Genomic DNA, 14,936 nt, shown 5'->3' with positions numbered 1-14,936 from the left:
ACTTTCAGCAATGCAATTGATAGCCATTAAATCAAACTTAGCAACCAATAAATGATGTTTTCTGGGGCTACGTTGAGGATGAAGTGTAGTGTTGTGAAAGGCAATGAAAACAGCAAGTCCTCCCCCCTCTCACATAACATTAACAACAGACAATATAAAGCATTAACCAAGTGCATTAGCAGCTCCTCCTGCGTGGTTTTGGGGAGCATAATGAAACCTCCAACAACAAGGGCAAATAAAAATGTGAATCATCCTTTGCGTGGTGGTTTTTTAAAAGGAAGCCATTTAAATTTTAAAACAAATACAAATGGCATGAGACAATAGCAGCAATCAAAACCAATAATGCAAAATGTAGTAGAAACCTCCTCTGTGTAGCTATTTGGAGGCCATTGTTAACATGTAGCAAGTGCATTTGGCAGGTGTAAAGCCAATGTCCATGACTTTGCCAGCATTTTCCCTCCCTAACATGGTGTTTGGAGATCAACACTTTCAATCAAATCTGGAAATCACCATGAAAGCACTCAGAGAAAGCTTAAAATTGCAGCTACAGGCAACTCGCTTAATCCCACATTGGCTGGGAAGTGATTTTTTTAAATATTTATAACCAAATCCACACAGTGGTAATATGTCTAAGCCATAAAGGCTTTTGACGGATGGTGCCTATGGGCGCCCAAGGTGGGCCCGCGCACGAGCATGGATCCCAAGGTGACGGAGGAGATGACTGAGTAGCGACCAAGTGGACCCCACGCAGGTATGCTTCCTGAGGCAGACAAGCAAAATTTTGCAGAGGAAGGCCGGCTTAACGAGTGAGCAAGTTTGAGATGGATCAACGGTACGTGTGGTTTCGTGAAGGCGAGATGCATGGAAGTTAAGCCCTGCGAAGTTGCAAAAAGGGTAAATGTCGAGCATGTTGGATCAAGATCGACGGCCAGCACAGTTTCACGAAAGGAAGATGCACGTCGGATAAACCCTGTGAAGTTGCGAAAGCTAGGTGGCCGACAGGTGGCAATAGATGAGGTGTCATCCTAGGTGGCATCTGGTCAACCCCATCGACCAATCAGAGGCTGCCACGTGGCAAAGTGTTAGAGCATAAAAGGAGGCAAAAATCAAAATTAAAATTGTAAATGATATAGTTTAAACTATATCAAATAATTGAAAAATTTAAATGACTGAGCACAAATGGGAATTAATTCGCCCAGGCTCTCAATTTTGGCCAAAATATAAAGTGTTATATATCATCGAAAAGCTCTCGGAGTGAGGAATCTGATTATGAGGTTAATTTTGACAAACGTGGGATATTTTTGAAGTAGTTTCCATGGGAACAAAATTCAGTTAGAGGGGAGACACTTAGCAATTCAGTTGCAGATTTGATTTGGTTCCCTCTCTCTTTTTATTCTCAATTCTTCTCAGTTGTAAGGGTTCTAGAAATTTGGAAAATGCTCTAGATTTGATGGCTTCCACTTCCTAAATTTCATGACCCAAATTTGTAATTGCTTTTGGTTTGTTTAGGGTATAGAGATTGCAGGGCAGTGCTGTGAATGTGGTTTTAGTTGTAGGTCTTACTTGTGTCAGGCATGAGTAATTTCCCATGATATTGTCTCTGTGTATGCATTTAATTGTTATGAATTGAATCCTCAAGGAGGCTTATAATTTTTCATCTCAAGGAGATTGTATGATTGTTTGTAGGCATTGTTCAATGAAGAGTTTAAACTCTATAATCAGTCATAAACAATGGAACGTGTCCCAGATCTGATAATTTTATGAATGGATTGAGTAATGCATTAGTACAAGGTATTAGTGTAGGGATATGTTGTAAGGAAAAACAAACTTGCATCTATGCTTCATATTTGTAGTCTTGTGTGTGACTCTATTGCCCAATGAACAAGGCACTGGTCTTGCAGGTTTGGGGATGGTTTCAGATATACATTTAAAAAGATAAATCTAATTTCCCTTCATCTTTAGGGGTGTTTGTGTTCCATTCTTTCTAAGCTCTGTTTCATCCTATTGTTTGTACAAATCTAGCCAATCTATAATGTTTCCTAACATGTTGAGCTTGTGAAATAATCTATCCGCTTAGTGTTGATGAAGTTATGTGTCTATAATTGTTGTATTTAGTGCATCAAAAGGGTGTCCCCCCCTAGGTCTAGTAGAACCTAAAGTGCAGGAGGATCAATTAGGGTCCTATGTTATGTTGTCCAAGCCCTGATGTGTTTTGTAGACTGAAATTCGCCATTTCATAGAAAGATTTGCAGATGTTCTTAGGTTATCACTTTTGGTGAACAACACCAATGACAAGGGAGAACCAAGGAATGGTAAAAGGATGGATGAATGGAAGGAGGGAGTTATTGTTTTGATAGAAGGATTAAGTGGATGGATATGGAGATGGAAGAATTGAAGGATGGAGGGTAGGGTGATGGAAACCTAAGGACTATGCTACAAAGGAGTACAATTCCCCACACTAGAGGTAGTGGAATTAAGGATGTAAGGATGGTGGATAAAGATGTATGAGGTGGGAGGATCATGTGTAATGGATATGGATGGTAGTTAATTTAAGGCTTGAATTCTACAAAGCATGCATGCATGTACATTGTTTTGCCTCTTATATAATCAAGATAAAATATAGGGATGGAGGATTCATTTTCATAGGATGAGGGCTATGAGATGGAGGATATGGATAGGATAGTCAAGATCAAAGATAGGAATAGGAGAATGGACTTAGATATAATTTAGATGGATGGGAGGATTGCATTGATGAAGCTTGCCCCAAAGTGTAAAGTGCAAGGGGATGAGGGGATTACACCTGACACTTGTTTGCCAAGTTTTCATCATGGTAATTACCCAAGCTACCACAAGAAGTGGTTTTCACCATTGGATGAAATGATTTTTCTTTACTTCATTTTTTTTGTTGTATTTTCTTTGTTTTTTCATTATTTTTGAATTTTTGAATTTTTGGAATAGTTTGGATGGAGAAGGATAAGGATGAGTGGATATGGAAGATATTGGATGCGTGAAGGAGGAAGGGAGGACTCAAGCATCTAGTTCCATAGATGGTATCCCTTAGTATTGCTTTGAAGTGGAGGTATGCTCATAGATGTTGGTAACAATAATTGGGGAGATGAAATGGATAGGGAATGAAAGATATGGATTTGGAAAGGATTGGACTAATGGAATGGGATTGTGAAAAATGGAAAGTGGATAATGGATGGGGTTTTGAAGAATTTATGGAAGATCAACATTGGCACACACCTTGAAGGGTGGTGGAGTAGTGGGCGAGTGTGTTTTGAATTAGAAGATAAAGTGTGGATTTTAGGAAATGAGGACCCAAAATAGAAGAAGGAGTTGGGATGGTGGATTTTTGGACATAAGGACCCAAAATAGATTTTGGAGATGAAGGAGTGTTAGGTGGAGGATCAGAGGACTTATGAATGGATGAAGCTTTTGGATTAGCAAGTTTGGATGCCAATTTTGATTTTACTTTGGGATGCATTGCTTCTTTGGGAATCCACATAGTTTTTTATTTTTACTTTTGGGGCCTTTGTGGCCTTTTTTATTTTTCTATCTTTTGGATCACATTTTTCTTTTGAGCTTGTGATTTTGAGGGGACATGTTGATCCTTTGATTTTTGTGGATTTTTAGCTTTATTCTTTTTTGATTGGGCATCCAAATTGCTTCCAATAGCAATGGGATGGGTGCATGAGGATGAAGGATTAATGGATTTTATGGATGGGATGGTGGAAAGAGTGTGTTGGGAGGCATCCAAGGATGTGTGCCTTTGTTTATGCTTAGGGTTAATTTGAGGTGATAGGGTGGCAGATAGAGCGATGTAATGACCCAATATGGATGGAAGAGATGGAGGATTGAGCATCGGAACATAGGGGCCCAAAATGGATGCAGAAGATGAGGGATAATGGGATTTTGATTTGTATGAGGGAAATTTGGATTTAGGAGGAATAAAGGATGTACCAAAATCTTGAGCATTATCTTGAGGACCCTTATTATTTTGGAAACAAGATGTGAGTCCCTATTGAGGGGGATGAGATGTGGAAGGAAGATTAGGATATTTAGATGGATTGGGATCATGACATGGAGATGAAGGGATACTTTGATCTTCACTAGGGAGGGTATCATGAGATGGAGTGGGAAGGGTGATTGGATCATGAGATGGAAGAGGATCATGCAATGATAGAGGAATCATATGATCATGAGAGGAAGTGGAGGGGATGGGATCATTAGATGGAGTGGTGGGAGATGCATCATGAGATAGAGAGATTTATGTGCTAGCATGCTTTGGAACAAGCTTTTGACATGTTGGGAGTTGTGGGGATTGTGTAATGGAGGAAGATATGGAAGCTTTGATGTGAGTAGATGGGGAAATGGGAGTATCATGAAGTGTGGGGGATTGGGATTTGTTTTGAGGTGTAGGTGATTAGGGTGGATGGAGGACTTGAGGAGACATGGCCACTTTGCTTTGAGGTGAGGATTTTGTCTCCTTTGCTAGCATGTCTTGGATAATTTTATGGATGATGGATTTTGAGGACATGGACAATATGGATTTTGGAGGATTAGGATTAGATGGAGGATTAGGATTGGGATTGGATGGAGGATGAGGATAATGGATTGGGGAATTAGGATTAATAATTGGAGGAATATGGAGTAAAGGATTTGGATGGGAAGTAGAGGTAATGAATGCATTACAGAATGATGGGGATTGGAATGTAGATGGGGGGGAAGATGGAGGTATACATATTGGATTATAGGAGTATGTGGATGAGGGATAATATGGAGATATGGATGGAGAATAAGATGGACATATGGATGGGGAATAAGATGGATTTCCCTTGTTGAAGGTAGAGGAAGGATAAGAGATATGGTATAGATTGGGATTGGGTGCAATGTGTTGAGAAGGGATGGATGAAGGTATGATAGGTGAGTGGGTGATAATAAGATTAACTTGGTAGGAAGGTTCGTGAATTTCCATGAGCATCTTCTCATACCAAGCTTTGAAATTTTGGGTAGTCATGTTGAGAGTGAAGGATTAGATTGGAATTGGATGAATATGTTTTGGAGGGGTGGAGGTGATTGGGGTGGATGGAGGACTTGAGGAGACTTTGCCACTTTGCTTTGAGGTGAGGATTTTGTCTCCTTTGCTAGCATGTCTTGGATAAGATTATGGATGATGGATTTAGAGGATGTGGACAATATGGATTTTGGAGGATTAGGTTGGATTGGATTGAATTGGATTGGATTAGACTAGATTGAATTGGATTGGATTGGATTGGATTTTGATGTTGAATGGATTTGATTGGTTGGAATTATGGAGATTTGATTGGATTAGAGAAAGAATGAATATTAGTTGATGAAGGGTGATTGTTTGAATGGATGAAAGTGGATTGGGGAATTTCTTGGATAGATAAAAATGGATTAAAGATTTGATGATGACAAGATGGAATTTGGAAAGAGGAAGGATTTCTTGGTGTAGCGTCGTAAATTGTACGCACTCGCTAGGGTGGTACAATTTCACACCTAGTTTAGCACCCGCCTTAGTGCATTTTGCATTCTGCATTGCATTTCTCCTTAAGAACTTAATTAATCAAATTAATTAGGTCTAAGGTTCCATTTCATCATTCTTTACATCACAAAGTTGGGCCCTTTCACTAAAGCACGCCCTTCGCATTTTATTCCTTCAATGCATCACTTAATCAAAAACCTTAATTAAGTCCTATTCCAAACTTGGGGGCTTGGTTTCAGGGTCAAAACATCTCTAAATCACCCGTAACTTCGGGATTCTCTCTAAAATCATCATATCCGACGGCCCTGAAAATTTGGTGAAAAGTTGCCAGGACCGTGGCGCCCGGTGCACATGGTCTCGGACATTTTTCCCGAAATTTTAGGAGCGCGATCCAATCATGAAATAAAGCTTAACCCCAAGAAATTGGTGGGATATTCAATCTCTAGGTCGGCCAAAATACGAATTTACGATCTAGGGTTTCATACATAAAAGGCTCTCTCTCCTCATTTGAAGGGATCATATTTTTGTTTTCAGGAACTTCATATGCAGCGAAAGAGCAGATCTTTGAGGACTTCAACATCTTACAACATCTTTCTATCAAGCATCTATCAAATTCATTCATTCACTTAGGGCTTGGAAGACATTGAAGAACAATAGGAGATTACCGACTGAAGATTGGCTTGTACTCCTCCCTTGAGGGTTGGGTATGATCTTGTATTGTTTTCATGTCTTTGCATAAGCTTTGATGCATCATTTATTCATGCTTTAGATCACATTGCATCTTGATTTAGAGCATTTACATTATCATTTGCAAACAATTAGGGTTTACTTTCTAGGTTGCTCTAGTTTACTTTCTTGCATTTTTGGACCTTGCACACACACTAGGTCTGCACACACAATATATTTTACAAAACAACTTGGCTATTCGTGGAGGTGGAAATCACCGAAGCGGGGGTTTGACTAAGGCAAAACCCTATATAGCCGCCCCTCCCCCTTTTCAGATATTATTGCAGGTTTCGGGATTCGGACGACGCCGCAGGATACAGATCCGGAGAGAGAAAGTTGGGACAGCACTCTGTGTGAAATTGCAGAGCAGGAGACCGGGACAGGGGCGTTGGGCGCCCTGGTCCTACCAGGATAAGGGTGCTGGGCGCCCTGGTCCCTGGGACAGAGGCGTTGGGCGCCCTGGTCCTCCGGACAGACAGTTTGCAGACAGTTTCCAGACAGTGTTTCAGGGTGCAGAATAGTGGTTTCTGGTGCAGTTTTCAGGACAGTGGCGCCCGCGCCCCCGTCTCGAACATTTTCAGTCCGATTTTGACTCCGGGTACATATCTACATTCTTATTTCATCCTTGTACTTACAGCTGTTCATTGTTTAATCTCAATTCTGTAATCTTGTTATTAGTTCATACTTGCATTTTGAGATTAGGGTTTGAACTTGCATTACTTGATCTTACAATTTCAACAGGGGAATAGGAATCCTAATAGATATCCCGTGGCTCTCTCTTTCACCAAAAGAAGTAGCCAATTGTGCGATATCTCTAGGCTCTTTCGTATTCCGTAATGTGTTTCAAAGAGTAGGATTAGGGTATGTTGACCTAGTCTCGCTTTTTTCCCCCACACATTTTGGTGAACCCGACGTGAATCTATCATTGCTTCCTCTTGCATTACATTTGTTATATCTAGATCTAGATTTAGTGTTTTTTCATTTTCATTAAAAGAGAAAAGGAAAAAAGAAAAAAAAAAGAGTGTGTTTCTTTGCATTGGGTGTTTAAATTTTATGCAATCTTTTCAAAATGTCATATTTTTATTTACAAAATGTTCATGCTTTTGATGATTATTATGAGTATAGCCAAGATGAATTAGATGAAGCTTTAGATGAGTTTTTAAACCCTAAGGATGCTAAACCTTCATTTTACCAAAAACTCATAAACCTTGTTACTATGCCATTTAGGTGTGATGAGAAAGATAAGTCAAATGATTCCTCTCAAGGATACATTCCTATCAACTCTTCCCCTGAATCTAGTAACATGGTTGTTTTCAATAATCCCCTATATGAGGAGATGTCTCCTTTTGAATCAAAAAACAAACCTTTTAACCGATATGATCATGCTTTGTTGGATGATGCTCTTGATGACTTTGTGGCTTTGTCGAAACCTATAAACAAAAACAAGACCTCTAAATTGGTTAACATGATAAATTTGAATGAACATAATAAGCCTCTCTTTGAAGTCCAAGGTGCTTATCCTTCTCCTACCTTTCAAATTCCTAAATCACCCCTCCTTACTGTCCAAGGGAGGTATGATCATGATTCCTTTTGTACCCCGAATAAACCAATCATCACTGTACAAGGGAGAAAACCTATAAGTCCTTACAATTATGCTAAACAAATAACTAGAGAGAGTTATCATGTGGTTGCCCATACTTATCATACTAGAAATAATAGGCAACCTAATCCTCCTCCTATTATTCCAGTTTCCCTTCCTAATCCTCAACCAATTCTTCCTCAAGCTCCCCATATTTCGCAAGTTATGGGTAAGGAATATGATCTCATAGAACAACTTAAAGCTACCCCTGCTAAGATATCCCTATGGGATTTGATTCAAACTTCTTCCACCCATCATGGAATGTTACAAGATGCCTTGAAAGATTTGAATGTTCCTCCACCGAATACATCTAGTAATATAGCATCTTTTGTTAACTCTGTGATGAATCCTAAAGCTCAAATTGTGTTTTCTCAAGATGAGTTGCCTACTAGTGAAATTCAACAACAATATGATCCCTTGATGATTGTGGTTGTCATGAAAGACACGGCTATAAGATGAACACTGGTAGATAATGGCTTTGGCCTCAATGTGTGTAGCATTAATCTATTGCATAAGATGAATGTGGATACGTCTCTTATGGAGCCTGACTCTCATCCCATTCGTGGCATTGACAATGTGGCTAAGACTTCATTAGGTATCATCACCTTACCTCTCACAGTGGGACCTGTTACTTTGCCTACTCCTATCCATGTTATACCGGGAAATTTAACATATAACATGTTATTAGGGAGGCCTTGGATTCACAGCATGCAAGCTGTCCCCTCTACGTTGCATAGACAAGTTAAATTTGTTTATAACAATAAGACATACACTTTGATGGGTGATACTAATTTTCAAGCTTTTCTACAAACATCTAATTCCAAAGGAGAGTCTTCTAAGCCACCCTCGTCTAGTAATGACTCTTTAAACAAGAAACCTATCGCTGAGTCCTCGCTCTCTGAGGATCAAAATCCTTTGGATGAGCCTGGAACTCCTGAAGAAGATCCTTCTCGACTTGAAAATACACATAAAAAGGATTTTGATCCTGAGAAGGTCCTCACAGAAGATGATTGGGGATCTCTTGATTTTAACCCTACCTTTGTGGGTGAATATAAGGTTCCTTCTAGAGAAATTAAAATTGAAAAGAAGGAAGAAGCTGAAAATCATAAAGTTGAAAAGAAAGAAGAAACTAAAAATCAATCAACCTTACCTGAATCTATGAGTAATAATTTTGTCGCTGCTTCTCAAACTGCTTCTCCTTACATCTATAATTATGAAGAGTTTGATTCTTTGTCTTATGAAAAACCACCTTCTCTTCCTGAATTGGCTAATCGTTATGGTCGTGGTTTTCGCATTTTTGCTAAGCATGGGTATCATGGAAAAGGTTGTGGTGCTCATGAACAAGGGATAAGAGTTCCTCTAGAGACTAATTTTCACAATTATGCCTTTGGACTTGGCTTTAATCCCTGCAGACGTACTAAAGCTTCTAGAAGACCATGCATTAGTGTTAATGCTATCTCTACATCTCTATCAATACAACATCCTAAGTATATTGATGGGGATCCTTCGTGTGCCTGTGCTTTGGATATCTTCCCTATCGACGATGCTTTAGCTGAGTTCTTGGGAGCTTATGACACTCTTCCTCGTTATCATCACAATAGGGGACTCCCTTATTGTTTGAACACCGAAGCCTATTTTGGAAAAGAGATTGATAATGATGAGATTGCAAAAGAATTCCCTCAGTTAAAGGATACTCCTCAACAAAGTAATCTTCTCATAAGTGACACCATTGATGTTAAGATGGATCCTTGCAACAAAGAGAAAGTTATTAAAATTGGGAAATGTTTGGATGAAGAGGAATAGAAACAATATGAAGAACTATTGCATGAATTCCCTGAGATCTTTGCTTGGGCATATTCTGACATGCCTGGTATAGATCCTAAGATTGTTACTCATAATATTGTCTTAGTTCCTGATGCTAAGCCCGTGAAACAAAAGATTCAAAAAATGAATCCTAAGGTGGCTCTACTTGTTAAGGCTGAGATTGAAAAATTGTTGGAGGCTGGATTTATCCGCCCTATTGACTATTCCCCATGGATTTCAAATATTGTCGCTGTGGCTAAACCAGATAACAAAATAAGGATGTGTACCGACTTTCGGGATCTGAATAAGGCTTCTTTAAAAGATGATTTCCCTCTTCCAAACATTGACATGATAGTTGACTCTATGGCAGGACATGCCTTGCTATCCTTCATGGATGGTTTTTCAGGCTACAATCAAATTTTCATAAACCCTCAAGATCAATTCAAAACCGCTTTCACCACTCCTTGGGGTACGTTTTGTTGGATAATGATGCCTTTTGGACTTAAAAATGCTGGTGCAACTTATCAATGAGTGATGACCCTTATCTTTCATGATTATATGCATAAGATTTTAGAGGATTATGTTGATGATATTTTGGCCAAATCCTTTCTTCGCATGGATCATGTTAAAGTCCTTCGTCAAATCTTTGAAAGAATTCGTAAATATCACATGCGCTTGAATCCCCGAAAATGTGTTTTTGGTGTGGATAGTGGAAAACTATTAGGGTTCATAGTTTCGCATCATGGGATTGAGGTGGATACTAAGAAAATAGATGCTATTGTCAACATGCCATCTCCTAGAAATGTGTCTCAACTTAAAAGCTTACAAGGAAAGATTCAAGCTATTCGTAGGTTTGTGTCTCAACTTGCGGATCGTACCTTTCCTTTTACTCAACTTCTTAAAAAGGATATCACTTTTCAATGGAATGAGGATTGTCAGCAAGCATTTGAAGATTTAAAAGTGTATTTGGCTAGTCCTCCTATTCTTCAACCTGCCGAACCTTCTAAACTCTTCCTTCTGTATACAGCTGCTTCCTCTCATGCTCTCGTAGCATTGTTGGCACAACATGATAAAGATGGTAAGGAATGTCCAGTTTATTACATAAGTCGTACCTTACTCGATTATGAGACCCGATATTCTGCGATAGAAAGACAATGCTTGGCCTTGGTATTTGCGACTCAGAAATTGAGACATTATCTTTTAAATTCAGAAGTCCATGTCATGGTAAAGTTTGATCCTTTGAAGCATCTTTTCTCTAAAACTGATTTGTCAGGACATCTAGCTAAGTGGGTTATGATGTTAACTGAATTTGACCTTAAATTTGTTTCACAAAGAGAAATTAAAGGACAAGCGTTGACCAATCACTTGGTTGAGGCCCCTTCGCCTTTCTCCTTCCCTAACCCTGAGTCCTTTCCTGATGACTTCATTCTTTCTATAGAGAAAGATGAAACTTGGGAGTTATACTTTGATGGCTCTAAGTGTCGTACGGGATCGGGGGCAGGTGTTGTTCTGATTTCTCCTACAAAGAAGTCCATTCCTTTATCATATCGTCTAAATTTCTTGTGTACCAATAACATTGCTGAGTATGAGGCTCTTATAGCAGGAATAAAAGCAGCCTTAGCTCTGAATATAAAACACATACATATCTATGGAGATTCGCAATTGATTATAAGACAAGTAACAGGAATATATCAAGCAAAACAAGACAAATTATCACAATATAAAGATCTTGCTATCTCTTTATTACAAAATTTTGATTCTTATACCATGGATCCCATTCCTCGAAAAGATAATCGACATGCGGATGCAATGGCATGTGTGGCTTCTCTTGTATCTTTAGAGGACCCTGTTGTTGATCTTAAATTTGTTATTCACAACCTTATTTCTCCAGCTATTGTAGATGATTCTAGCTTGTTAACATGTTGTGATTTTATAGACTCAGATGAATGGTACTCGCATATCGTAAGATATTTGACTGATGGTACCTTTCCTGATTCCGCTAATAGGAACACTAGGGCTAGAATCCGCAAGCTGTCTGCTAGGTATATCATTCTTTCTAATGTCCTTTACCGAAGGGGTTATGATGGTCTTCTCCTTCGTTGTCTTAACAAGTCAGAAATCCCTGTTGCTCTTGAAGAGGCACATTCAGGTGCCTGTGGGGGGCATTTTGGGGGCAAATCCTTGGTTCATAGATTGCTTCGTATGGGATACTATTGGCAAACTATGCAGAAGGATTCCTTTTCATTTGTTAAAAAATGTCATCAATGTCAACAACACAATAATCTGATTCATGCTCCTACCCAAGAACTCCGTTCTCAAGTAGCTTCTTGGCCTTTTTCCGCATGGGGTTTGGATCTTATTGGTAAAAATTTCTCCTCCTTCATCTCAAGGACACACCTTTATTATAACTGCAACAGATTACTTTACAAAGTGGGTAGAAGCTATTCCTCTTCGCTCTACTACTGCTGAAGTGATTTGTCAATTTCTTCTAGAAAACATCATTTCTCGATTTGGGATACCTTCCACTATTATCTTAGATAATGGGACATCGTTTAAAAACAAGGATGTGAAGAAATTCCTCGAGAAGTATCATATCAAACATCGATTTTCTACACCATATTATCCTCAATCAAATGGCCAAGCCGAATCATCCAATAAGATAATTGAACAAATTCTTCGTAAAACCGTGAATAAGCATGGTAAGGATTGGAGTAACCAGTTGATCTATGCTCTTTGGGCCTACCAAACGAGTGTACGAATTGCTACGGGAACTACTCCTTATAATCTTGTTTATGGTGCTGATGCTATTATGCCCTTAGAATTAGAGATTCCATCACTTAGGGTTTCTCTCAAAGGTATAGTAGATGATGACTCTTATAGGGAACAATGACTTCAACAGCTTGAGATGCTTGATGAATAGCGCATAAACGCTCTTGAGCATATTCAAGTGTATCACAAAACTCTACAACGAAGCTATAATGACAAGGTTATTCAACGTTCCTTCTCAGTAGGTGACTTAGTCCTTTATGAGAATCAGCACAATGTGAATGCCTTGCCTGTAGAAAAGGGAAAATTCAGTCCTAATTGGCTTGGACCATACATCGTTATTGAGGATTATGGATCAGGTGCTTACAAAATAGCGGATGTAGATGGTACGCCTCTTAAAGAACCTATAAATGCTATGCACTTGCGTAGATATTATGCTTAATTCTTCATTCTTCATCTATCTTCTTCAACATTGGATAATATGTTAGTATTTCTTAATTAAAGCACAATAGAATTAAATGTTATGTTGTTTAATCTATGTTGCTTCGTTCCTGACAAGCGTGTCTCCTTACTTTATAGTTTGTCTTGAATTCATTAATGTAAATTGTAAAAGGTTTACATTTCTCATTATGCTAGCATATTATACAATGTCTTTATGTATTAAGTAGAATCGTATCATGTTGTGTTTAAATTCAGAATTAAATCACATTAGTTATATGATTCTTAGGCTTAATGCATATTTCTTCCTTATCATCAATGTAGTACTTGATTAAACATTTTAATTAAGTCACACATGTATCAATTTAATCATGGAGCATTGAGAAGTCAATCACATGGAAATTAAATTCTGAACATACATGTACATTTATCAAATGTATTAGATTTAATCAAAACAAAATATACATTGTTTTAAGCATTAAAGATAACACATTTGAGACAAAAGAGAAGCATGTATATATACATATATATGTGTCGATCGTATACAAATCTAGGTCACTGTACATCCAAAATGTGACCTCTCTTTTACATCATAAAATCATCTCCTATCCCTAGGGCTAGTGGCTGGAGAGTGTCGACTGGACGCTCCCTCCTGATCTGGCCATGAAGGTGGACCCATGGGTGTGTAGCGTGATACAGATCATGAGTGACTCCGAGAGGAACTCCTACGATCCCTATCCATAAGGATCGCGCGATAGGTGGTAGCCTCGGTCTGAGCCGCTGCTAGATCTCGCCGCGCCTACTGGAGGTCCTCTGATAGGACTCTCTCTCTCTGCCGCACCTGCTGAAGGTCCTCTAATAGGACTCTCTCTCTCTGCCGCGCCCGCTGAAGGTCCTCTGATAGGACTCTCTCTCTCTCCCTCCATATATCTACCTGTACTCGGAATGGGAAAAACAAATCCCCATGCCGACCTGCGTTCCCCTGAGGCCTGTAGGCAATCTGTGAGGAACTGGGGATCTGTGCTATCATGGATATGTCTATCATTGCCTGCTGAATCAAGGAACGCCATTCCTGCACATTAGCTATGGCAGTAGAACAGATTTTTGTTAGTACCATTCTATATCATCAAAACATTAATCAATCAATATAAACCTACTATACCTGGATCTCCCTCGCGCCAGTAGGGATCGTGATATGGTAGTATCTGCGACTGAGAACCGCTAGGCTCCCCTCACTCGTATACTCTATCCATGATGGGTGTAGGCTGGATGGTACTGGTGACAGGTCTCCGTATCGCCTCCTATTCCCCCTATTAGGGAATAAGAGGTGGATCCAGAGCTATGGTATCATCTCCTGAATGGTGGGGAGCTGCATCCGACTCCTCCTCATCATCTCTATCCTCCTCCTCATCGTCCTCCTCATCATCATCATCCTCGTCCTCATCCACATCATCACCTGCATCCTCCTCGTCCTCCTCTCTATCTGCATCCTCATCCTCCTCCTCGTCACTGGGCTGATCGCCTGTAGGTGGATCAGGATCTCCCACCTCCTCATGATCCTCTCCCTCCTCTGGCTCCTTTGACCTGGATCCCTCATCCTCATCTTGGTCTCCATGTCTCCATGGGCCTGGATAGCCTGTCGGATGATCTGGTGGAAAGATAGGACCTGGATATGATCTCATGAACCATGAAACATATCTACGTTGTGCTCCAGGCTTTGTAGAATAGTCGGTGACTACATCCTGATCAGATCCCTCTAAGTCTGTCGTCTCAATATCATCTACCGTTGGTCTTGCTACTACTCCAGGTCTGGGAACGACCCGTGAGTGTCGAGTATAGATGGGTACATCGGCTGGAACACACTGCTCTAGTCCAAACTGCCTCCGTACTCGGTCAAAGTAGAAAGGGACTATGATGTGTGCATATCGTCCTCGCAGTAGGTGGTTCCTCTGTAGACATGCTAACTATCTCTCCATACCATCCCATCTGTGCATCAGTAGGTAAGGTCTCCACACTATCACCTCGGATGTCAGTCTGTCAACAATCACTCTCCAA

The sequence above is a fragment of the Cryptomeria japonica genome, chromosome 6 (genome assembly GCF_030272615.1).
Source record: "Cryptomeria japonica chromosome 6, Sugi_1.0, whole genome shotgun sequence".
NCBI lineage: Eukaryota > Viridiplantae > Streptophyta > Pinopsida > Cupressales > Cupressaceae > Cryptomeria > Cryptomeria japonica.
The sequence above is the reverse complement of the archived record's forward strand: the minus strand, read 5'-3'. Positions refer to the sequence as shown.